The sequence below is a fragment of the Canis lupus genome, chromosome 3 (genome assembly GCF_011100685.1).
Source record: "Canis lupus familiaris isolate Mischka breed German Shepherd chromosome 3, alternate assembly UU_Cfam_GSD_1.0, whole genome shotgun sequence".
Classification (NCBI taxonomy): Eukaryota; Metazoa; Chordata; class Mammalia; order Carnivora; family Canidae; genus Canis; species Canis lupus.
This window is the reverse complement of record NC_049224.1, coordinates 52,437,249-52,461,926: the sequence shown is the minus strand read 5'-3', so window position 1 is coordinate 52,461,926 and position 24,678 is coordinate 52,437,249. Positions and strand designations below refer to the sequence as shown.

At 46.2% G+C, this 24,678-nt stretch overlaps 1 long non-coding RNA gene across 1 annotated transcript in view; it reads left to right on the top strand.

Annotated features, from left to right (window-relative positions):
- The first annotated feature begins 1,049 nt into the window (after positions 1–1,049).
- The window catches only part of LOC111095218, a 119,157-nt gene continuing 95,528 nt past the window's right edge, over positions 1,050–24,678 (top strand). The window contains exon 1 of the long non-coding RNA XR_005357043.1: positions 1,050–1,254. This is a non-coding gene — a long non-coding RNA (uncharacterized LOC111095218). The remainder of the gene's footprint in view (positions 1,255–24,678) is intronic.

Below are 24,678 nucleotides of genomic sequence, written 5' to 3'. Positions count from 1 at the left end.
AACCCTAGAGGAATCCTATCAGAACCATTCTCACAATTGCAAGGAGTAGAATGATGGAAAAGTTTCGGTTGGATACTGTCTTTCAACAGGAGACAAGCCGGCACCCCACAGTTGGGTCTGGCCTAGAATGCAGGTTAACACTGACAACCGTCCACCCAACCCCAGGGTTAGAAAGGCTCCACCTCCATTGGCTTCAACTGCAGAGGAACCCAGAGATGGAAAAACTGTCTCTGGTCATGTGTCCTCATTTAGTCTCCTCTTTCTTGAGAGATGCCCCTGCTTGGTGACACAGTTTGTCTCCCTTGCGGACAGCTCAGTGGCCCTGTCCCAGGTTCTGTCAATTCCCCCCAGCTTTTTGCCAGCCCTCTGGGGCGCCCTGTGGCTCCTGGAGTAGGCCAAGTGGCCAAGGCGGTGGGACCAATGGGTTCTTACAGCCTCTGCTTGGGCACCTGCGGTGCCCCTGACACACTGTTCCTCCCACTTCGTGTATCCCTCAGAGCCTCCTCCTTCCCGCTGCCAGCACAGGCCACGGCTCAGAATCAGGAGGCGCCTCTTCCAGCTCAGAAGTAGCAGCGGGGATCGGACCCCGCAAACCCACTCTAAAGCTGCTAGCCTGCCCACCCCGGCTCGTTCCTGACCCTAGGACTTGAAAGCACGCGCGGGCGTTTGGTGTAAAAGCTCCCTTAATTTCGGGGGATCGGCAGACCGGAGCCCCTCCTCACGTGTCCCTTTGCCCCATTCGCGCTGCGTCTGCAACAGCCAGAAAGTTTGCTCAACTCCACGGGCCGGCGGGGGGCCCCGGCACACGCCTCCCCCCACAGGGGACACGGAGCGGGGCAGCCGGGCGCGCCGCGGGCTGGTCCAGGCCCCCCACCCGCCGCCGGGAGAGCCTCTCCCGGAGGGAAGGAGACAGTTACCTTGAAGAGTTGGACTCCCTTCCGCAAGAACTTCAGGGCCACACACCTGGCCAGGCGGCAGGGGCTCCTGGGGCCGGGGGCGCGGGTGTCGCGGCGCTGCGGGGAGGCGCTCCTGCGCGCGCCGCGCACCCCTCTGGCGGCTGCCGGCGTGCTGTCCGCAGGTCCCCGGCGGCGGCTGGGTGGCCGAGTCCCGGCGGGCCGAGCGAAGGGCCGCTGCAGGGTGCCCGGAGCCCCTGGCACCCGCGTCAGACGCGCGGAGGGAGGCCGAGAGAGAGGGACCTTGAGCGGCGCGGCGCGCGTCCTCAGCTCTGCGAGCCCCCTCTGGAGCGGCGGGGAGGTAGGTGGGCGGGCGGGCGGGCGGGCATGGCGCGCGGTGACACATACATAGGGGCGGGCGGGGGAGGGGAGGCCGGCGCCGAGGGAAACCCCACCCCCGGGAGACCCGAGGGGCGGCCGGGGGGGAGGGGCGGGGAGGGCGGAGGCGTCTGGAGAGCGCTGGACCCCGGCTCCGGACCGGCGCGCCGCGGGGAAGCCGCCGGGGCGCAGGGGCGCGAGAGGAGCACGCGGCCCGGGCCCGCGGGAGGCAGCGGCGCGGGAAGGGCTGCAATGCGGTCGGCGGCTCCGCAGTCCGAGGGGCCCTGGAGGGCTGCGTCGCCCCGGCGCCGGCGCCCGCACCCGCACCCGCGCCCGCACCCGCACCCGCACCCGCGCCCGCGCCCGCGCCCGCGGTGACCGGCCGCGGCTCCCGGGCGCCCGGCGCGGGGAGTGCAGCGGACGCCCCGCGGAAGCCACCCGGCGGGGCGCGCCCGCTGCTCCCGGGCCACGGTTTGGAAGGACCCTCAGGAGGAGCTGGCTCAAAGTTTCTGGGGATGGGGTGCGCCGGGATGGCAGGGCGCACGGAGGTTAGGGCGCAGCGGGGAGGCGCGCTGGGCACTCGACCCTCAGGGCAAAAGGCTGAGGTTCTTCAAAGTCCCGGAGAGACCAAGGACGCCTCAAACCAAGCAGGCTTCTCCGGCACTTCTGTAGCTCCAGACACCACCCTCCTTAATAATTTCGTTTCCAGTCAAAAGAATAAGAGAACCAACAGCGCTTAACACCTTCGGTGAGCTGGTTGCTTAACATGCATTAATATCTCACTTAAATTTCCCCAAAGCCCAGTGAGGTAAATATTAGGATTCCTCCATTCCCAAAGGATGTGAAAACGGAGGCTCAGACAGTGATGGAGTTACCTACTCAAGGCGGGGTCTGAATTCAAACCCAAAGTCGTGCTCTCTCTGCTACACGAGCTGCTGACTAAGCCACGGGAGTTTTGGAGCCACCCAGGCTGGTTGGTGGCCCTCGGGGTCCTTATGAAGGATGCTGGTGATGCTTGACCCTAAGATTTAGTGGCCTCGGTCAGTGTGGTGGAAGCCGCTTGACTCCCTCACTGGGCATGGATTGAATGAAGAAGAGCAAGAAGTGGGGTGTTTGTGGGCTGCCCATGACAGAGATAGTAGACTAAGCTTTTTCTTGATTAAAAGGCATGAAAGTGGCTCCGTTTCCCAGGGGTGACAACTCTGGAATGTGTGGGTTTTTTGCTGGCCATCTCTGCTAGGGGGCAGGACTGGCCCTGGCCCAGCACATTCCCTTGTCTGTTCTCTACACAGGCCGGTGAAGCCTGGAGAGGGCGTGGTTCCCACTCCACCCACTGGTCCCCAGGAGCCATGGTGAGGTGTTCCACTGATGGGCAGTTCTTGGCTGTACCCCTTTTCTACCTGAATCTGTTGGTTTCTTCCCGTCAGGTCTCCAAGTTACAGAGCATCTTGGGCAGTGCTGACAGGAGGGTGACTAGAACCTCTCAGGGGGGAGAACAGCATCTTGTCTTTCAAACAAAAAAGTGGGATGAAATCTTATTAGTTACTGACCCAAGACTGCCTCGATCAGGAGAAATGATTCTTCTAGGAAAAAAAAAATATAATCCTTAAAATTCCAACAGGAGGAGTCATGGGTTCTCATGCCAATATTTGCCTGATGCTCTAGGTGAGAACAAACCACACCCTCATCTGTAAAACGGGGTCATATCTGACTTACATCCCAGAATGTGTAGGGTTAGTGAAGGACAATTCAATTCAAAGACAAATATTGATTAGATAATTTATCTTTGTAATGAAGTGAACAAATTCTTATTGATTATCTAATTTTGTAATGAGGCTGAGAGACATACAATGGGCTCCTATTATATGCCAGACGCTGTTTGATACAGCAGCCTTGCAGGTGGATATTATTTCCATTTTGCACACTAAGAAACTGAGACTCACAGGCCACCCAGGTAGTGAATGAATGCAGGTTAGCATTAGGTCATTAGTGACTCCACACTGCTGCCCCTTCGGGCTACGGCAAACACAGGATGATTGGAAAGTGCTGGGACAATTTGAAGACCACGTTCCAAAAATTAAAGGATGTAGTGTCAGAAAGCCATTGGTGGCATGTGGATGTTCCCCTGTTTAATGCAGAGTGCTCTTCCTTGTGTAGTATTTCTGATGCTGGTCATCTCTCCTCTGCTCAAATACTTAATGCCCTTTCCAGGCTGCCTGATCCTATCTGCTGCTATGGGCGACCTTTTAACCTCTGGCTGCTCCAAGTGTGGTCCACAGACTAGTGGCGTCAGCTGGGCACTTGTTCAAAATGCAAAAATCTCAGGCCTACTCCAGACCTTCTGCCTCAGAATCTGCATTTTAATGAGATCCCCCCCAGGGGAGTTTTATATGCCTTCTGAAGTTTTAAGAACCACTGTGCTGGCATCATTCAGCAGGTTTTACTCAGTCAACCACAAAACTGCAGAATAAGAGGATCTCAGAGCTGAGAAGGGCTCTAGGAGAAGATTGAGGACCACATCCTCATTGTCTGGAACATAGGATCCTTGAACATGCTCATGGATTTGACTCCCTTCTGAGTCCATGTCCCATTTTCACATGGTTCTCAGATTTTGTAGAAGCACCTGCTGGTTCCCATCACTGTGGGTTCAACAGTGAACAAAACAGGCCCATTTCCACCTCCTGGCCTTGTCTGCCAGACCTCCTTCCACATGGCAGATCTTTTTATGTTTGAAATCAATGATTCCACTGCTCGTGCACTTTCCCTCTTCCCCTTTAGGACTGGGCATCACCACTTCATTCTCTCCTTCCTCATCTCTCTCTAGCCATGGATGCTACCCACTGCCACCAGTCTTCTTCCAGCAGGTTGGACTGCCCTGTCTCGTGTAGTGAGTGATTCAGACCTAAACAAAGTCCTGCTAAGTGTGCTTAGCCCAGGGAGCTCACCTCCTTTGATGGGGTACTATGCTTCTGTTAATGTAGCCTACATTTATGTGCTTTTCTGGCAACCTCATCACAGCTCATTCTGAGCCTGTAGTCAACTCAGATCTCCTTTCTACATGTACTGCCATGGCCCAGTGTCTTCCCTGGTTTGTTCTGGTATGGTGGGTTGTTCTAATCCAAGTGTGGGACTTCACCTTTACCTATCTTAAAAATTTCCCTGATAAGATAAGCTCAACACTCCTAACCCTCTCGGTTCCTGTTTCTGTCATTCTCTGTGTTTGCTGTTGTTCTCATCAGTGGACTTTCTACAAAGCTGACTGGTGTCCCACTTTTCTGTCTTCACTTATCCTGGGGCTGAGTTCTAGAGCAGGGCAGGATGCCATGGCTCCCTATCCCAATTATAATGGCTGCATAATGCATCACCCCAAACCTTAGTGGCTTAAAGCAATGAGTCGTTTAATGTCGTTCCGGGTTTCTCTGAGTCAGGAATCTGGGAGAAGCATGGCCAGGCAGTTCTGCCTTGGGTTATCTCGTGGGGTTGCAGTTAGATGTCAGCTGAAGGCTTGACTGGGGCTTGAAGTTCCAGGTCTACTGTGGCCAGCAAGTCGGTGTTGGCTGTTGGCCAGTGGCCTCAGCTCTTCTCCATCCAGCCTGCCAGTGGAACTGCCTCATGACATGGCAGCTGGCTTCTGCCAGAGCAAGTGATACAGGAGGCTGAGTGGAAGCTGCAGTACTCAGATGTCCTAGCTTTGGAAGTCACACACTGTCATGTCTACCATATTCTTTTAGCACACAGCCCACCCTGAATTAATGTGTGAGTACCAGGGGTAGGGATTCCTGGGAAGCATCTTGGAGATTGGCTTCCACAATCCATTAAATTGACTCTTAGAGGATGGCCAGTCTCCTTTCAGTTCACTTAAGTGTAGCACCACTAGCACTTGTTTCTGTCCATTACATGGGGACACCATGTACATATCTTGCTAAGTCCCAGTGCAAGCTCTTTGCAGAATTCCTTTGAAGCATCCTTTGAATACTCTTGTATGAGCAAGCAGTCTAGCTTGTGCTCTGGGACAACATATCCGTCCCAATTTCTAATTTTTTTTATTTTTTAAATTCAGTTAGCCAATATAGAGTACATCATTAGTTTCAGATGTAGTGTTCAATAATTTATCAGTTGTGTATACCACCCGGTGCTCATAAGGAGGGCATGTGATATGATGTCCCAATTTCTGCAGGACAGCCTTCAGCATCCCACTCCTCCTGATACAGCCAAAGATTGTTGTGTTGCTCTGCTACGTCACACTTTTGGTTGATATTAAAACTTGTGGACAATTAAAACCATCAGACCGTTTTCATGCTGGCCCCCGTAAAAAGGGATTCCTGTCTATCTCAAGCAACAAAACAGAGTTAAGGAGGGAGAGGTTCCCTGTGTGTTCAGTAGTATTGGAAGTGAACCCCCGGTCTGGCACAGAGGACTTAGGGGAGTTTCTTAACTTCTCTGGATATCAGTTTTCTCATCTGTGAAATGGAACCGTATGGAATTGTAGAATTGGAATGAGGGATGTCAGTCAACACCTAGTCAGTGATCTGGCTCCAGGAGCAAGATGGTGAATTTTCTTCCCTTTCCTCTCCACTACAATTCAATGTCCCTCAGTAAGTGTGTGCTGCTTTCTAGGTTTGTAAAAGAAGCTAAAATACCTTATCAGAGGGCAGCAATGATAAATACTGTATGTAATGCATGTAGAGAGGTTGTGATCTTTTCTGGAAGCAAAGGGCCATGGAAGTATGATATAGAAAAGTCTACTTATTGCAGAACGGGGTGGGGGAGTGGTCTTCTGAGAATTAGCGGAACATTTGAAATGTGCCGTTTTATTACTATAACACTGTGCAAGTGACAAATTCAGAGAGAAATGTTCTAATAATAAAGACCATGGGGTAAGCTAATGAAACACTTACAATTCCCCACAGGTCTATGTGGCGTAATGACGTTCAGACACTGGAAATTGCTGTGTCACATAAGACATAGAAATTGAAGGGCACATTTAAGGAAACTCACATTTCTTGAAGATTCAGTTTGATTTATTTTCCCCCTGAATTTATAGCAGATTCTATTTTCAGTAGAACCCTGCCATTTATAACAGAGGAAATTATGGCAAGCATTTTACTCATGACTCACTAGTGTTTTTATCATTGAGAATACGCAGGGAATGACACTGAGTGGGATGTTACCATGTTGGTGTACAGCATCGTCACCATCATCATCACCACCACCATCATCAGCTAAAACAATATTTTCCAAACAGGTCTAGGGTAAGAGGAGAGGTAGAAGGAGTCTTCTCTTGGCAGCCTCAGCCCCTGAAACTCGTGGGAGCTTGCTCACTTTCTCTGTCCCCAACCCTGAATCCTAAGGGGCTGCCTCCCACAACCCCTACCTGCCTGAACTGGCTCTTTCTTGTTCTTTCCCTTATCCCTGCTATCGGAGAGTTCTGGGAACTGATTGCTCAGCCCTTGTCCCATTGTGCTTGCTGATTTTATTTTCTTTCATTGATAAACATGGGATCATTCTGAAAATTTTTTGTCCTAAATATTTCACACATTCCAGTAGAGATACAAAATGCATGCTTTCTAGGGATGCCTGGGTGGCTTAGCACGTGATCTCGGGGTCCTAGGATCGAGTGTTGCATCAGGCTTCCTACGGGGAGTTTGCTTCTCCCTCTGCCTATGGTCTCTACCTCTCTCTCTGTGTCTCTCATGAATAAATAATAAATAAATAAAATCTTTTAAAAATATATGCTTTCTAAATGCAGATATGGTATCCCATGCTTGCTTGCTAAAGACCAAATGTAAGAGGTACAGAAAGCATTTCCATGGCTCAAAAATCATCTGTTAATACACAGACATGGCTTTCCCCCACAAAACTTGGCATTTATTTGACACTAAAGCCTTGGGGAATAGTTATCTTGACATTTTAGCTGTTGCTATTGATCTGTTTGGTTTCTTAATGTGTATTCCTTTAAGGGGAGAACACACAGAATGTGTAAGGGAGGAAAAAGCAGTATTTAACTAGGTAATCTTTTATCCTTAGGGCATTTACTTATTAGCATTTAATCTTGAAATAATCATGAAAAAACAAGGATTATCAAAATGCTGGAGGGTGCATTGTCTACCCTGAAAACCTTAAGTTCAAAGATATGAAATGTCAGTTCCTTCATGGGCTAGCGCAGCTCATCTGTTTTCTTTCCTGCCTTCCTTCCTTCTTTTTCTTTCTCTTTCTTTGTTATCTTTGTAAAATATGCATAACCCAAAGTTTATCATTTTAACCACTTTAAGTGTACAGTTCAGTGGCGTTAAGCACATTCACAATGTTCTACAACCATCTCCACCCTCTGTGTTCAGAGCTTTTTCATCTTCCCAGACTGAAACTCTAGACCTGTGTCTATTAGACACTAACTCCCCATCCCCATCCAAGTCTCGGGCCACCACCATTGGATGTTCTGTCTCTATGAATTTAGTTACTCTAAGTACTTCATATAAGTGGAATCATACAGTATTTATGTTCTTTATTGACTGGTTTCCTCACAACTCAATGCATTTTTAGCATATACAAACACCATTATAATCACAATGAAGTGAGGACCTGGTTCCCTGGAAGGTTCCTTTGTGTCACTCCTAGTCGGTACATCCCACTCAGGGAGACCACTATTTTGCCCTTACTGACAGACCAACCAGTTTTGTCTATTCTTAAACTTGATAGAAATATTATTATCCTATGAATAATTTGTTGTGCCTGGCTTCATTTGCTCAAGCTGAAGGCAAACTGGAGAGTGTAGGCCCATCCAAGGAAACAGCCACTACTTTGCTCCAGCTAAATATCACCAGTCAGGAATTCAGACTCATTGTTGTTGGATCATATAGTATTAATATTAGTATTGGTAGTGGTGGTGAAGATGATAGGGATGGTGGTGGTAGTACTAGCAGTGGTGGTGGTAGTAGTGGTGGTAGTGGTAGTGGTAGTGGTAGTAATAGTGGTGGCAGTGTTAGTAGTAGTGGTAGTGGTGGTGGTGGTAGTACTAGAAGTGGTGGGAGTGGTGGTGATGGTGATGGTAGTAATAGTGGTGGCAGTGATAGTGGTGTTGGTAGTAATAGTGGTGGTAGTGGTAGTAATATTGGTGGCAGTGATAGTGGTCTTGGTAGTAATAGTGGCGGTGATGGTGGTAGTAATAGTGGTGGCAGTGATAATGGTGTTGGTAGTAATGGTGGTGGTGGTAGTGGTGGCGGTGGTAGTACTAGTGGTGGTGGTGGTAGTACTGGTGGCAGTGGTAGTGGTGGTGGTAGTAGTAGTGGTGGTGGTGGTAGTAGTAGTGTGGCAGTGGTGGTACTTGTTTTCCTTGAAAGCGAAATTTCTGGATTTTTACATAAAGTCAGGCAATAACTACCTTAAACATTAAAATATGGTGTGCATCAAAACATTAAAGGATTGGCAGGACACATCTGTGAGTGGTGGGATCATGCTCTGGTGATGGCAGTTGATTAACGGACAAGGGATAATTGAAAGGAAAAATCAAAGACACTGGATCTTAAGGGAGAAGCATGAAAGGCCTCCGATTTTTGAACCTGCCTGCCTCAGGGACGGGGAGTCCCTACGACAGCAGCAGAGATGTCAGGAAGAGTAGCCGACTTGGGGAAAAAGGCAGCAGGTGCCATGGTAGTCAGTTGTGTTTTCGGACAGAGTTGGAGGGACCATTGGGGGAGGTGGCCAGCAGGCTGAGAGAAATGTGGAGTCCAGGACTTGGGGAGATGCTCAGCCTGAGGAGAGTCCACTCACAGGAAAGCAGGGAATGTGGAATTCTACCCAATAAATGTTAAAATAGACTTTAATTGCATACTGTAACCAATTAAGGGAGAGAAGCACAGTAAAGATGGAGGATGAGAGATTGTTGGATAGAAATGCAAGGATGCTGAGAGACACAGAGACAGCCCCAGAAATGTAGAGAGGGAATGCCAGAGACCCTGACACACTCAAGGAAAAGTGATGCAGATACACCCCGGCCGGGTCCCACCTACTGGGCCCACCTTTGGTTTCAGATCAAGTCAGAAGTCCAGTCCCTCAAAAGTCACCCCAGCCTTCCTGAGGTTTCCTGGCTTTATAGGAGCTCTGTCTAATTTGAGCTAGAGGTTCTCTCCAGAGCTGTGTTGGAGCCAGTTTAACCTTTGAAGGATGAAGAGGAGAAAAAAGGGTGAACGTCATTTATTTTGTGTGTGGGGGGTGGGTGCTTATCATTTTGTTGTTATTTCTGGCCTCCCATTTCCCACAGTTGATGGATGAGGACCACTGAGTCCCACTGTTGTGCCTACAGAGTAAAGCATTTGACCAGGTCCTAAGTTGCGTGTGTCAAAAAAAATAGCAGCCATAAGGCTACCAAAGGGACACTTACATTTTAATAAGGGAACAGGAAATTGACAAATTAGAGCAATTTAGAGCCTTGACAAACAAATATGAATATATGAGAAAATCAATACTGAGTAAAACTCACTGATCAAGAGGAGGTAGATGACAGATACTGAGTGGAGTTAACCAGGGAAGGGTAAGAGTGCCAGGAAAACCTATGAATTAATTGAAGGGGGGGCAAATAAACAGAAATTGCACAGGAGGGAGAAGAAGGGCTTCCTCCCAGCCCCCCAGCTTGAAAATCAGTTGTTCCCCACGTCCAGGTGAGCTGGGTCCTGCTGCCTGCCCAAATCGCACACCGGTGCGCGCTCTCCCCACCCCTGGCCCCTCTGCATGCCGTGGTTGGAAACGTGGCTTTTCCAGAGTCAAAAGCCAGAACACAAGGCACCTATTCACCCTGCTGGGTTTGAAATTCTCCTCCGAAATTCCTTTAACTGCAAACACCTTCTCCCGAGTACACTGTGCATCTTTTCAAATTTCAGACATAAACAGCAGCATGGCCCCGCCTGGCAACCCCCTCTCACTCTCCTGATAAAAATAGAAAGGGCCAAGGTGGGGAAAGTCGTGGGCACAGTGGGGGTTTTGTGGATCAGCTGTTTGCATGGGTGTTCCTGACCCTCTCTGCCTATTTTGGGGAGGGGTGTCTCTCAGGGGAGCTTCAAACTGAATTCTCGGGGGATTTGTCATCCCTGGCACCTTGGCCCCTTCCATTCTGGGCCCGAGACACATCTCTGTAGTTGTGTGTTTAACTGTGTGTCCCAGGGAGAAACACGTTTACTTGTGGTCATTGGCGTGGTTGTGGGGGATGGAAAAAGTGGTGGGTAAGAAGTGCGGGGAAGCAGTTCATTTCCAGAAGCCATTGGTATGAAAACTATCACGAGACACCCAATTGCACATGGTGGAGGCCTGGGTGTGGTGTGAGTTTAAACCAAGACAGGCACCATGACCCCATGAATAAGTGAAGGGCTTTGGGAGGTCACGAGGTGTTCCTGGCGCAGTTGGCTCCTGTCCTATGGGACGGGGGTGAGCTAGGAGGGCAGGGTGAATTGACCAATTCCCTGAGCTGGGGCTTAGGGGACCTGTTCTAGTTCCAGATGCACCCTTTACCAGTGACATGAAATATCCCCCAGAGAAAGATGGAAGATGGGATCCTGCTGCTTCTCTGCCCACAGCCATCCAGTGGCTTCTGGTCGCACTCAGGGCACTGTGGCCAGCAGAGCTGGAATGATCTGGCCCTGCCTCTCCCACCTATCTCCTCACCCCCACAGGGCTCCCTTGCTCTTGCCCTTAATGTTCTGGCTCCATCTCCTCTTTGGATCGTGCTTTCAACATCAGGGAGGCCTTTGCTGACCACCCTGGCTTTTCTACCTCCTTCGCTTCTCTCTTATGGCACCTGGTCCCTCCCTTATTAGCCTGGACCACAGCTCGCTGGTGTATATTTTGATCTGTTTACTTGTGCAGTGTCTGCTAGCCTCTCTTAATGGACTGCAAACTTTGTGAGGGTGGAGACACATATTCCCTGGCCCCCACCGCAGTGTGTGGCACATGCAGCTTCTCAGTCAATATTTGTTGGATGAACGAATAGGTCTATTTTGTCCTCCTCTGTATCTTCTATGTCTGACACATTTAGATACTCTATAAGTGAGTCACAACAACTCACGTGCATGGAGCACTCTGTGTTAGACATTGTTCTAAGCATTCTCTGTCTAGCAGCTGATTTAGTAGCCATAATTATTTATTGTTTTATAACGGAAAGGAAGAAAAGGGAAGAATGGAAAGGAAAGGCAAGGAAAGAAAAGGGAAAGGAAAAGAAAAAGAAAAGAAACAGGCCCAGAGAGGTCAAGCACCATGCCTCAAATCACACAGCAAGTGAGTGGTAGAGCAGATTTGATGCCAGACAGTGAAGTTTCAGAGCCTGTGCCTTTACCCTCCTCATCCTGCTTGAATGAAGGCGTGAACAACTAGCTCATTGCAGAGGTTCATAAACATTAATTTATCACCACCCCACACACTTGATTGAAAGGGTCAGATTGGATCTTTATAAGACAGTGAAGATGCAGTCAAGTGTATAATCAGGAATAAGAATCAGTGGGGTAGGGTGAGGCCTCAGTACCGACCAGGCAGCCTCTCTGTCAGGAACCCCTCCCGGGGGTAGAGGGGTTGGAGCTGTTTAAATGATGAGAGAGAAAGGTGTGATGGGCCAAGCCAAGGCTTGAGGCTTGAGCAGGCAAGGTTTGGAAGCAAAGACATGAGACAAGAAGGTGCATCTCCCGTGAGAGATAGTCAGAGCCATCAGATGATGAAACTGATGAGAGAACAGAAGTACCACGAAGATTTGCTAGGATGTAAGGCTGAAAGTGGTGCCCAGTGCAGTCGTCAGGGTGGGACCGACAGGTGGGGATTCTCTTTGGCCAAAAAGAAGTCAGGGAAGGGAAAAGTCTGTTTGTTTAGTCAAACCAGAAAACAAGTGTTGGAGCTCTGGAGTGATATCAGACGTCAGTTCACATGCCACGGTTCAACTCCTGGCATTTGGTTGGTGCCCCGAATGTTGCCATTTGCAGCCACCTAAACCCCACCCTAACTGCACTGGAATCCACCAAATTCTGAAGTACTGCCATCTTGGTCTCTGGGAAAAAGATCATCACCTCAGAATCTTCAAGCTGGACAAGACTCCAGCATCCTTACTCTTGTGTTAGGACTGAGCTGGTGGCTTGGACCCAAAGTTCAAAGTGGGTGATTGGGAATCAAGGTTGTATGGGCACTGGGAATAGGTGATATTGATCACCTAAAGTGCCAGTTGACCTTTGACCCCTGTTTCAGTCAGCATAGGTTATGCTGCAGTAACAACAGCCCCCCAAATCTTAGTGACTTAAAATAACAAAGATCTAATTCTCATGTATGCTTGTGTCTACCAAAGTTAGACTGGGAGCTTTGCACCAGGTTATCATTGGCATCACTCTAGGTCAGCCTGGTGGAGCAGCCACTATCTGAAGCATTGCTGGTTGCCATGGCAGAGAGGAGAGAAAGTTCTGGAGCATGATGTATTAGCAACTGAGTGCTCCAACCCAGAGTTGACACATGTCACTTCTGGTTACAAATTGCTGGCTAGAACTGGCCATGTGACCCCCATCCAGCTAAAGTGGGAGGAGAAGTATAATCCTATGTGCTAGCAAGATGAAGGACTGAAATATTGTGAACACTCAATATTACTATCTCTAGTCAATCTCTTAGTGATAAAGTAAGGTTTGGGTTTCACCTATCTATATTGTCACTGAGATCCTTTCCTTAGGGGACGGAATGCTTCCCAGAGTAGGTGGGGATGGTAATGGTGCACGGGAGGTCCTGATAGCCCCAATACTGGGTACCTGTTTCCAGAACAACCCCATCAAACCTTGAGGCAGGTTTTGGACATCTGTTGGAGCCCCATTTGGTGGCTGGTATGCCCAAGGTCTAGACCTACTCTACTAAAGAGTAGGACAGCCTCCTCCCTATAGCTGTTCCTCACCAAAGCATTCACCTTAAGATATGTTTTGGGTCAAAGTCTTTGACCCAAGGTGGTGGGTCACCTTGACAGATGAGGCCTCCTCTGAGATCCTCAGAAGGCCTCATGGCTTCACTCCTCATCTCCTGGGACCTGGTCTTAGAGGCCACAGAGCTCTCCAAAAGATGGAGGCATCACTGGACCTGGACCTCAGACCATCATCTGAACCCTGCAGGCTACACACATCTCATCTTGGGACCCCTGCTCACTCCATAAAGATGGTACAATCAGAGAATGGAGCATCTTGTGTGGTGAGAGCAAGGACATAGGGAGGCATACCTGGAGCCCACTGTGTTCAGATTTTGACTTGTAGCTTGGACCTGGCTCTGGGAAGCCTGCCCTTCCTCACTTAGCAAAGCAGGGAGGGCTGGGGGAGAAGCTTCCTAGCTAATTGGGAGATGGAGACAATACAGGCTGAGAGATCCCAAGCTGCTTTCTTTAGACAAGCACACAGGATCAAATCCAGGGATTGTGCTGGAGCTAGGATCTGAGACACTTCAAATTGCTTCATTTTGTGTTCAGAGAGGCCCCAAGGCCTTGGTCCAAGTCCATTCCCTAGAGTCTTGGAGTTGAGTGATGGAAGCCTAAGAAGGGTCAGGGATGCGGCATGGAGGTAAGGATCAGATGCCAGGTCATAGGAGAAGAGCTCACTGTGAATGGAATCCCTCTGCTGTACAGGGCAGAGACCACTTGGAAATCGGGTAAAGGCTTCATGAGAAACCAGGCTGGTACAGAGGACCCAGAGGGTACTAAGGGGACATCATGAGCAGGAAGGAACTGGCATTGATGTTTCTACATGTCAAAATCCTGCCCCATTGTCAGGACCCAGCTCATAGGCTACCCTGTTAGCAGAGTTTTATCTTAATCTGGAATCAAAGTTCATCTTCTTTTGTGATTCTGTAACTATTGACTTTTGTCATACCCACCTGTGCTGGAGTTAGTTATGGGTGTCCTAATACCCTGATCTCACTGAATACAGGACTTCACTGCAGGGCACCTCCAGCTCAGCAACTGGCTATCAGGTATCTGAGGAGCCAAAGGGAAGGCAGCAGGGTGAGGTAGGCCCTTTCCCCAACTTCCAGACTGTTTCAGTGGGGTTCCAGGGCCACTTGCCTTCCAGGCCCCTGGGCTGTTTGTTTCAGAAGCACCCCGGAGGGATCCCTGGGTGGCTCAGCGGTTTGGCGCCTGCCTTTGGCCCAGGGCGCGATCCTGGAGACCCGGGATCGAATCCCACGTCGGGCTCCCGGTGCATGGAGCCTGCTTCTCCCTCTGCCTGTGTCTCTGCCTCTCTCTCTCTCTCTGTGACTATCATAAATAAATAAAAATTAAAAAAAAAAAAGAAGCACCCCGGACTTGCCAAATCTGACTGGCTAAGATTGGTCCCCCAAGTGTACACTTTTCAGCTTTCTTTTAAAATTAATTTTGCAAAAAAAATAAAAAATAAAAATAAAATTAATTTTGCTGAGGCAAATTTATATATAATGAAATGTAACCATTGTAAGGGTCAAGTATGATGAGTTTTGATAAATTTACAGTCATGTAATCACCATCTCGATCATCATATATAGTATTTCCTTCACACTAGAATGTTTCCTCAGGCCCCTCTGCAGTTAATTTACGACTCCTATAGACTCCAGACAACCACTTCTTTTTATTACTATAGATTAGTTTTATTTCCTCTAGAATTTCATATAAATGGAATCATTACATGTGGTGGGTTGAGCGATGGCCCCAAAGATATGATGTCCTAATCCCTGAAACTTGTAACTGTTACCTTATTTGGAAAAAAGTGCCTTTGCAGATGGAACTAAGTTGAAGATTCTGAGATGAGAAGATAGTTCTGGATTATCTAAGTGAGCCCTAAATACCATCACAAGTGTCCTTATATGAGAGTAATAGAGGAAACCTAACACCACACACACAGAAGAAGAGGGTGTAAAATGGAGTCAGAGATTGGAATGTGGGGGACACCTTAATGTTGGGCTTCTGGTGTCAGGAATTCTGAGAGAGTAAATTTCAGTTGTTTTAAGCCACCAAAGTTGTGATCATTTGTTACAGCAGCCCTAGGAAATGAATGCATGTAGTATGTAATTGTCTTCGCCTGATTGCTTTTGCTCAGCCTAAGTTTAATATTCCTTCATGTTGTTTGTAGCCATAGTTCATGTTTTTATATTACCAAGGAGTCATTCATTGTACAGATGACATTTATTTCTTTATCTGACCTACTGATTAAAATTTAATTGTTCCTAGATTCAGGCTGTTATGAGTAAAGCTGCTATGAACAACTTCATATGTGTATACAATACATATTATTTCTCTTGGATAAATATCAAGGGGCAGAATTGTTGAGTTATATAATACATGTATGTTCAATTTAATAAGGAATTCTCAAATACTTTCCTGAAGTGGTTGTCCCATTTTGATTTTCCCAATCAAGAGCAATGTATCAGAGTTACAGTTACTTCCCATCTTCACCAACACCCGATTTTGTTAGTTTTTTTATTTATTATATATGTATATGTATTATGTGTATATATAATAAATGGAAATATGTAATTCCATTTTAATTGGAATATATGATATGTAATAGATTTATATAGACAATGGACCCTTGAATAATGCTGACATTAGGGTGCTGACCAACTGCCACTCCGTGTGGTTAAATATTTGCATATAACTTTTGACTCTCCAGAAACTTTATCAGTAGTCCACTGTTGACTTGAAAGCCTTATCTATAACATAAAGGTGGATTAACACTTTTTTTGTAGAAGTATTATATACTGTATTCTTACACTAACATAAGCTAGAGAAAGAAAATGTTATTAAGAAAATCATTATGAAAGAGAAAATACATTTATAATACTGGACTGTATTTACTTTAAAAAGTCCATGTTTAAGTGGACTCACAGTTCAGATCTGTTTGGTTCAAGAGTATGTGTGTGTGTGTGTGTGTGTGTGTGTGTGTGTATTCTCGACTTAAATTGAAAAACATTTACTTGTAAAGAAATGTTCTTTTAAAAAAGTATTTATTTATTCATGAAGACAGAGAGTGAGGGAGGTAGAGGGAGAAGCAGGCTGTCCACAGAGCAGGGAGCCTGATGCAGGACTTGATCCCAAGACCCTGGAATCATGACCTGAAGCCAAAGGCAGATGCTTGACCGACTGAGCCACCCAGGCACCCAAGAAATATTCTTTAAAATAAAAAGAAGAGTTCCTTTATTTCCCCAAAGGAAAAGTTTAAAAATTCATGATACAAAGATGATCCTATAATATTAGTGGAAAATAAGAAGATACAACAAGTAGGTTAATTTCTAGAAACATCTCAATATGAACCACATAATAGTGTCCAGTGTGCATATTTAGTCAAATGTGAAGTTGTTGACTTACTGAAATTTTCCTTCTTAATTTTCTTGACTTTTAAGTGTTAAAAATCAAAGTAAACCTTTGAATGTTCTTTCATAATTCCTATCAAGCCTGTCTTGTCATTTAAAAATGTGGACTGCCTCACAAATTTGTGCACCATCTTTGTACAGAGGGCTTGGCTTGCTGGTCCCTGTCATTCTGATATTTTATTTTAAAGATTTATTTATTTGAGAGAGAGAGAGAAAGAGAGAGCATGGGGGCGGGGGGAGAGACAGAGAGCATCTCCAGTAGACCCTGTGTGAGCATAGAACCCTACATGAGGCTCCATCTCATGGCCCTGAATCACGACCTGAGCCCAAACCAAGAGTCAGTGACCCAACTGACTGCACCACCCAGGCGCCCCCTCTATCATTCTGATTTGATTTATTTTAAAGATGTATTTGTTTATTTTAGAGAGAGAAAGAAAGAGCACGAGGGCTAGAGGAGAGACAGAGAGAATCTCTGGTAGACCCTGTGCAAGTCCAGAGCCCTACATGGGGCTCCATCTCATGCCCCTGAATCATGACCTGAGCCAAAACCAAGAGTTGGCCACCCAACTGATTACACCATCCAGGTGCCCCATCTGTCATTCTGATTTAGAATGTGTGCATTGTCAGTCTTCCAAACATGAGTTATTTAAGTGAATATATAGAGGTACCTCACTGTGGCTTTAACTTGCACTAATGATTACCACATTGAGCATTTTTTTTTTTTGGTGTGTTTATTGGCCATCTGTGTATCTTCTTTTTGAAAAGTCTGTTCAAATCTTTTGCCCACTCTGTGTGTAGGGGGTATTTTTCAGCTTCTTACTGAGTTTACAGAATTCTTGATATATTCTGGATATGAGTCCTCTATTTTATGTAAGGATTGCAAATATTTTTCTTCCAGTCTGTGCCTTTCCCTTTCATTTCTTTAACAGTGACTTTCAAAGAGCAGAAGTCTTTAATTTTGAGAAAGCCCAGTTTTCCAATTGTTCCCTCTTTATATTTACTGTCTTTTGTGTCCCACCTAAGAAATCTTTGCCTATCAAGGTCACAAAAATGTTTCTTCTGTTTTCTTCTAGAAGCTCTATAGTTTTAATGTTTTATAGTTAGGTCTGGAGTAATACATCCTGAATCATTTGTGTGTATGTGTGTGTGTGGTGTGGTATGAGATAAGAGTCCAGGTTATTTTTTTTTTTCTTACAGATATTCAGCTTTCTAGCACCAGTTGTTGAAAAGATTAGTTTTTCCCAATGAATTACCTTGGCATCTATGTTGGAAATCAACATGTAGGTTGTTTATCCATTCATCCATGGTTGGATCATTTTTTTTTAAGATTTTATTTATTTATTCATGAAAGACACACAGAGAGAGGCAGAAACATAGGCTGAGGGAGAAGCAGGCTCCCTATGGGGAGCCCGATGCAGGACTTGATCCCGGGACCCTGGGATCACAACCTGAGCTGAAGGCAGGCACTCAACCACGGAGCTACCAGGTGCCCCGGATCATGTTTTTAGATGCTACTGGGCGATATTACTCTTTAGATTTCCTTTTTCCCATTGGTTTGTGGCTCAAATCTGCATTTTTATTGAGCAGCTCTGGTGATTCTTATGCCCGCTAAAGTGGGAGACCCTTTTTTTTGTAAGGGCAGTGGTTCCTAACTAGGAATATGAAGGACACAGCCCCATCTTTAAAGGGCCTGATTTAGCAGGTATGGAGTAAAGCCCTCAGAATAAAACTTGACCAAGAGCTAAAAGCTGTTGATTCTTTGCCAAGAACAGTGGATACATCCTGTCTTCTTCATTCATCCATTCATTAGACACATCACGATTGACCCTTCTACTAGGCTCTAAGGTGTCACAGTGAACAAGGTTTGGTAAAGGGAGAGATAAGCACAGGCCAATGCAGCTTCATGTGTGGGGTACAGATGGAAGGCAACTGAACCTTGTGGGAAGAGTGGATGAATCTGGTGGTCCTGGATGCCACTGGGAATGCTACCATTTGGGGTCCCAGAGGGGCCTCTCTTTGTCCTACAAAGACACCCTAAGGCCGGGCTACACCTCCATGCTGGTTGGCGTCCAAACATGAGGCTCCTTCCTGGGGTTAAGACCACATGTCATGTTCCTTATGTGGACTTTCTGGCTTTGTCTTAGGACAGCCACCTCATGCTGTCTCCAAAAGCTGTCCCTAAGTGGAAAGTTTTGGTCTCTGGAGGTACAGAGAGGAGGCAGCTCTGTTGGCTCTGTTGGAGTTCTGTGACCACTGAGCTGTCCACATAACTTGGTCTCACCTCACCCTGCCCTGTTTGTTTTGCCGTCTGGGTTGTTCTCCTAGTAGAATGGACTGTCCCTCATGCCCAGTTTCACACCACACCTGAAGCCATTTGGGCTTCCTTCCCTGCCTTCCTCCACCTGAGAGAGCATCGAGCCTGATTGCTTACAATGTGCAAAGCCAGTGAATAGGCAGGGTACTCAGGCCCCAGAGGCATTAACCAAGATTAGTTTTGCCTGATTCTCTTTCTGACCTGGGCTAGAGCCTCACAATTCTATAAGCAGAGGGGAGGCTGTTTGTGGTTCTCTAGAATGGTCCAGAAACCCTTGTGGCACAGTTTCCCTTGGTAGATTTACCTCCCTGGACAAAATATGCCACACTCTGTTGCATTTGCGATTAAAATTGTAGAGATATCACCTCTCTTTCTTTAAAGAGAGCCTAGACTAATACGGTTTCAGTGTTAGGTTCTAAGATCACCACCTTATGAACGCAAAATATACTCCCTTGGGTGGGGGAACAGGGTGTGGAGGGTACAGGATTTGTTTGGCTCCATGTTTTCGTCTGACTGCATGCTGCTGTGATTTCTCTGGTTGGGGAGGACTGGCAGGGGAAGGCAGGGGTGCTGACAGTGGCTCAGAAGAGCCTGTGCATTCGGTGCTGCCACTCCCTGGCTTCTCCTATGCTTACCTCACCCACTCGCACCCTGCTTCTCACTGTGAGCCTGTCATCCCTGCAAAGCTGCAGGCAGCCCTAACCACATCCCTCTCTTTCCACCCACCATGGCCCCACTCCCACACCCCTACTTCAGAAAAAACAGAAGCCCCATATAAAGACCCTACACCTCAAACCCACAGCAGTCAACTGTGGGATCTTCCTCTCATCTGGTGGGGCTTCCCTCCCCTCTGAGGCCAATCCTCCATTCACCTGGGGCGCCCCTATCTCCATCATATCTTCTCAGGATCCCATGCTGATGGGCTCTTCTCTCTTGTGCACATTCAACCGCTGGGTTTTTCCGAACTTCCATCATCCTGCTGAAGAAGCTCCTCCGGCTGCTGTTACCTCTAACCCCTATATAACCAAACCTGATGGATTTCTCACTCTTTGTCTGAAGGGACAGTTGACCACTCCCTTCCTCAGATGCTCCCTCCGCTTGGCTCTTGCTAGTATTCTTTCTACCTCTCTACCTGCTCATCCATGTCCTGTAGACTCATTATTTTCCTACAAGCCATTACCTGTAGACATTCCCCAAGCTGGGGCCTACGTGCCTTTATCTTTCCATTCAAAGCCAGTCACATCCTGAGCCCTCATGACTACCAAGTCCTAGATATTCCACATATTTCATCTCCAGCCTAGATTTTTATTTTGAGCTCAAAGCAGATACATCCAATTGCCTCCTTGCCCTTAAAAAAAAAAAAAAAAAAAAAACAACTGGGGTAAAAAATGCATAAAATAAAATTGGCCTTAAATGGATGAAATTTTCCAAGAACATAGTTCAGTAGTGTTAATTATATTTACATTGTTGTGCAACCAGTTTCCAGAGATTTTTCATGTTGCAAAATTGAAACTCTATACTCATTAAACAAGCATTCCCCATTTCCCTCTCCCATGTCCCCTAGTAACCACTATTCTGCTTTTTGTTTCCATGAATTTGATGCTTTAGATTCCTCACAGAAGTGAAATATTACAGTATTTGTCTTTTGGTAACTGACCTATTTTACTGAACATAATGTCCTCAGGATTCATCTATGTTGTAGCATGTGATAGGATTTCCTTCCTTTTTAAAGCTGAATAATATTCCATTGTATATACATATCACATTTTTAAAAAAGATTTTATTTATTCATGAAAGACAGAGAGAGAGAGAGAGAGAGGCAGAGACACAGGCAGAGGGAGAAACAGGCTCCATGCCGGGTGCCTGATGTGGGACTCGATCCCGGGACTCCAGGACCACGCCCTGAGCCGAAGGCAGGCGCTAAACCGCTGAGCCACCCAGGGATCCCACATTTTGTTTATCCACTCATCCACTGGAGGACATTTGGGTTGCTTCCACCTCTTGACTATTATGAATGATGCTGCTATGAACATGGGTGTGCAAATATTTCTTTGAGATCTTGCTTTCAATTCTTGTGGATGTAGACCCAGAAGTAGAATTGCTGAATCATATAGTGGTTCTAGTTTCAATTTTTTGAGGAAGTTGTGTACCATTTTCCAAAGCAGTTGCACCATTTAACAACCCCACTGCTAATGAATAAGTGTCTCGATTTCTTCACATCCTTACAAACACTTGTTATTTTCTGGGTTTTGTTTTGTTTATGGTGGTTGTTCTAATGGGTGTGAGGTGATATCTCATTGTGGTTATGATTTGCATTTTCTTAGTGATCAGTGATGTTGTTTTCATATGCTTGTCTCTCATTTGTATATCTTCTTTGAAGAATGTCTATTTTATCTTCGTCCATTTTTAACTATTGGTTATTTGTTTTTTGTAGTTGAATTGTAAGAGTTCTTTATATATTCTGTGTTATTAGCCCCTTATCAGTACATAATTGACAAATATTTTCTCCTATTACCTAGGTCTCCTTTTGCTCTGTTTCTTGTGTCCTCAGATGCACACAAATTCTAAAATTTTTTTAAAGATTTTATTTATTCATGAGACACACACACACACACACACACACACACACACACACACACACACACACAGAGACACACAGACAGAGGGAGAAGCAGGCTCCATGCAGGGAGCCTGGGACTCCAGGATCATGCTCTGAGCCAAAGGCAGACTTGCTTAACTGCTGAGCCACTTAGGCGTCCCAAATTCTAATTTTTTAAAAAGATTTATTTATTCATGAGAGACACATAGAGACAGAGAGAGAGGCAGAGACATAGGCAGAGGGAGAAGCAGACTCTTTGCAAGAGCCCGATGCAGGACTTGATCCCAGATCCTGGGATCACAACCTGAGCCGAAGGCAGCCGTCCAACTGCTGAGCCACCCAGATGTCCCACAAATTCTAAATTTTGACATAGTCTAATTTGTTTATTTTCACTTCTGTCACCTGTGCTTTTAGCATCATGTTCAGGAAATCTTTGCCAAACCCAGCATCATGACAATTTTCCCCCCTATGTTTTCTTCTACAGGTTATATAGTTTTAGGTCTTTGATGCAGTTTGATATGACATAGTGTCCATCTTCATTCTTTTGCATGTGGATGTCCAGTTTTCCCAACCCCATTTTTTAAAGTTTTTTTTTATTTGAGAGAGAGAGAGAGAGAGAAAGAGAGTACAAGCAGGGAGAGCAACAGAGGGAGAAGGAGAAACAGACTCCCTGCTGAGCAGGGAACCCAATGTGGGTCTCTATCCCAGGACCCTGGGATCATGACCTGAGCTGAAGGCAGACAGACACTTAACTGACTGAGCCACCCAGGCGCTCCCCCCACACACACACCATTTTTTAAAGAGACTATCCTTTCTCCATTGGACAGTCTTAACACCCTAGATGTGTTAATCATTTGACCATTTCTTTAAGGGTTTATATCTGGGCTCTTTATTCTATTCCATTGGTCTATATATATGTCTATCTTTATGACAGCACCATGCTGCTCTGATCACTGTATCATTGCAATTAGTTCCTCCTTGTTCTTTTAAAAAATGTTTAGTTTTTGTTTCTGTTCATAGATGTGTGCATATATCTGTCTGTGAATGCAATTTAAGGAGGCAATTATTCTATGAGGCTTATTCTTCTTTTGCCCAAATCAGATGCTGCCCCTCTCTGTTTTTTTTGTTAGTTTGTTTTTGCTCCCTGGAGGCAACCACTTCAAGTCTTATATTTTTCATGTGGAATTCATCTTCATATACTTAAATAATATGCATAAACTTCTTGGCTTTTAAATTTTAGGCATTATCTTCTGACTTCTTATTGTTCTGGAAATGAGGCTTTCATTTCCTTTCACCACCCCCTTCCAGTTTGTGCACATGTTTTGGTCCCCTTATCTTCCCAATAGAGTTAAATCAAAATTTTGGACAAGTCAGTATGCAGCATTATTATGACTATGGAATTTGCTTCACAGCTGAGGCATGTGGTGTACAGTCATATTTTCTTACAGAACCTTCTGTTTTCCCCAGGCTTAATAATATTTCTATTTGATTACAATGTTTTCTGCATATGTATCATCAATTCAACAGCAAAAGATACATGGGAACACCCTTGGTACAAATCTGCTAAACACGAAGAAGTCTACAGCTTGGGGATGGGTCACATATCCCTGGACAGAGCACCTTCCTTTGCTGGGGAGAGCCTTATTCGCCAGGAATCAAGTTCAAAAGTAATTGTCCGTGATGGAATTTCTTTTACATATAAGGTGTGAGGCTAGGGTGACAGGGATGGATATGACAGTATTCTGCACACAATTGAGTGGGAGATAGGCTCACTGAGGCAGTCATTCCCATAGGAGGCAAACATTGAAGAGCAGAATAAAAGAGAATACTCTAGGAACAGTTGTTTCTCAGTAGAAGATTCAAGGGGGGCTTGAGCTTAGAGCTGGTGTTTGAGATGAATTAAGATTCCAATAGGAAGAATTGATAGTGTGGAGAGAAGGACATTTAGGTGCAGGAAGAAGGGGGAATCAAAGGTACTGCGACAGGAAGGTACAGCATGGGGTCAGGGGAAGGGGAAAGGCTGTGTGGCCATGGTGTGGGATGCATGGGTCAATATCATATAAACGAGAACTGACATCTGTATTGGGCATCTGTGATACCCACTGAACTCAGTCTATTATGGTTACTATACTAGTGGTTCCCCAAATGCCATCACCTGGGAAATTCCTAGAAATGCAAATCTTGGAGCCCTATCCAGACTCATTGAATCAGAAACTCTGGGAGTGGAATCCAACAATATCTGTTTCAGTGAGCTCTCCAGATGACTCTGAGGCATGCTAATATTTTAGAATTATTATACTATACAATTTGATCCTTACAACAATGATGGAGCTAGACATACTTAAGAACAAATTATGAGCACCTCTTGCCGGCTTTAGGTTTAGTGATGTCATATTAGTAGCTTGAAGTTGGCCCTAGTGGAAGTGTTAATGCCATGGAAATTGGCAAATGCTACAAATCAGGGTATCAAGTCCACCCCACAGGCCAGTTATTAAATACTCACTAGCATACCACTGTCAGGTCACTTGGTTGGTAAGTGGTTGGTAGGATGGATCTTGTACACTGACAGTCTGGCTCCTGAGTGCCATGCTCTTTAACCACCAAGTCAAACTTATTCCAAAAGTCTGGAAAGACAGGCTGGGGCTGCAATGTGGAAATCTTTAAGTGCATGTTAAAAATTTGGGCTTTATTCTGCACACCCTGGATTTTTCAGAGTTTTGAATAGATAAGTGATATGGTTGTATGTTTAGGCAGGATAATGAAATTGTTGGCTGTGGCTTTTCACTTTGCAAATACGGTGAAAAATGGGGTGACAGGGTATTGTGAGGAGAGCCAAAATAGTTGCTCTTCACAGAGAAGGGCCTCAGCATCCAGTGGGTTGTGCATTCGCAGAAGAGGTCGTGAAGCACTGCAGAGCAGAAGCCACATGCCTCACAAAGCCTCCTTGTCCTGCAGGAGAAAGGTTCCCTGTCTCTTATTCCAACGGTCTGCCACAGCATGTACTGGGCTTGACGCAACCGCTGCTGGCCAAATTTGTCCCAGGAGCCCCTAGTGCAGGTCAGGATTCACTTAGCAGCCACTGTAGCAGACCACTTGGTCACTTACCCAAATTTGTTCCTCATTCCTCCTTCCTCATAGAACCGTGAAGGTTTTCAGGCCCTTTAGACAGC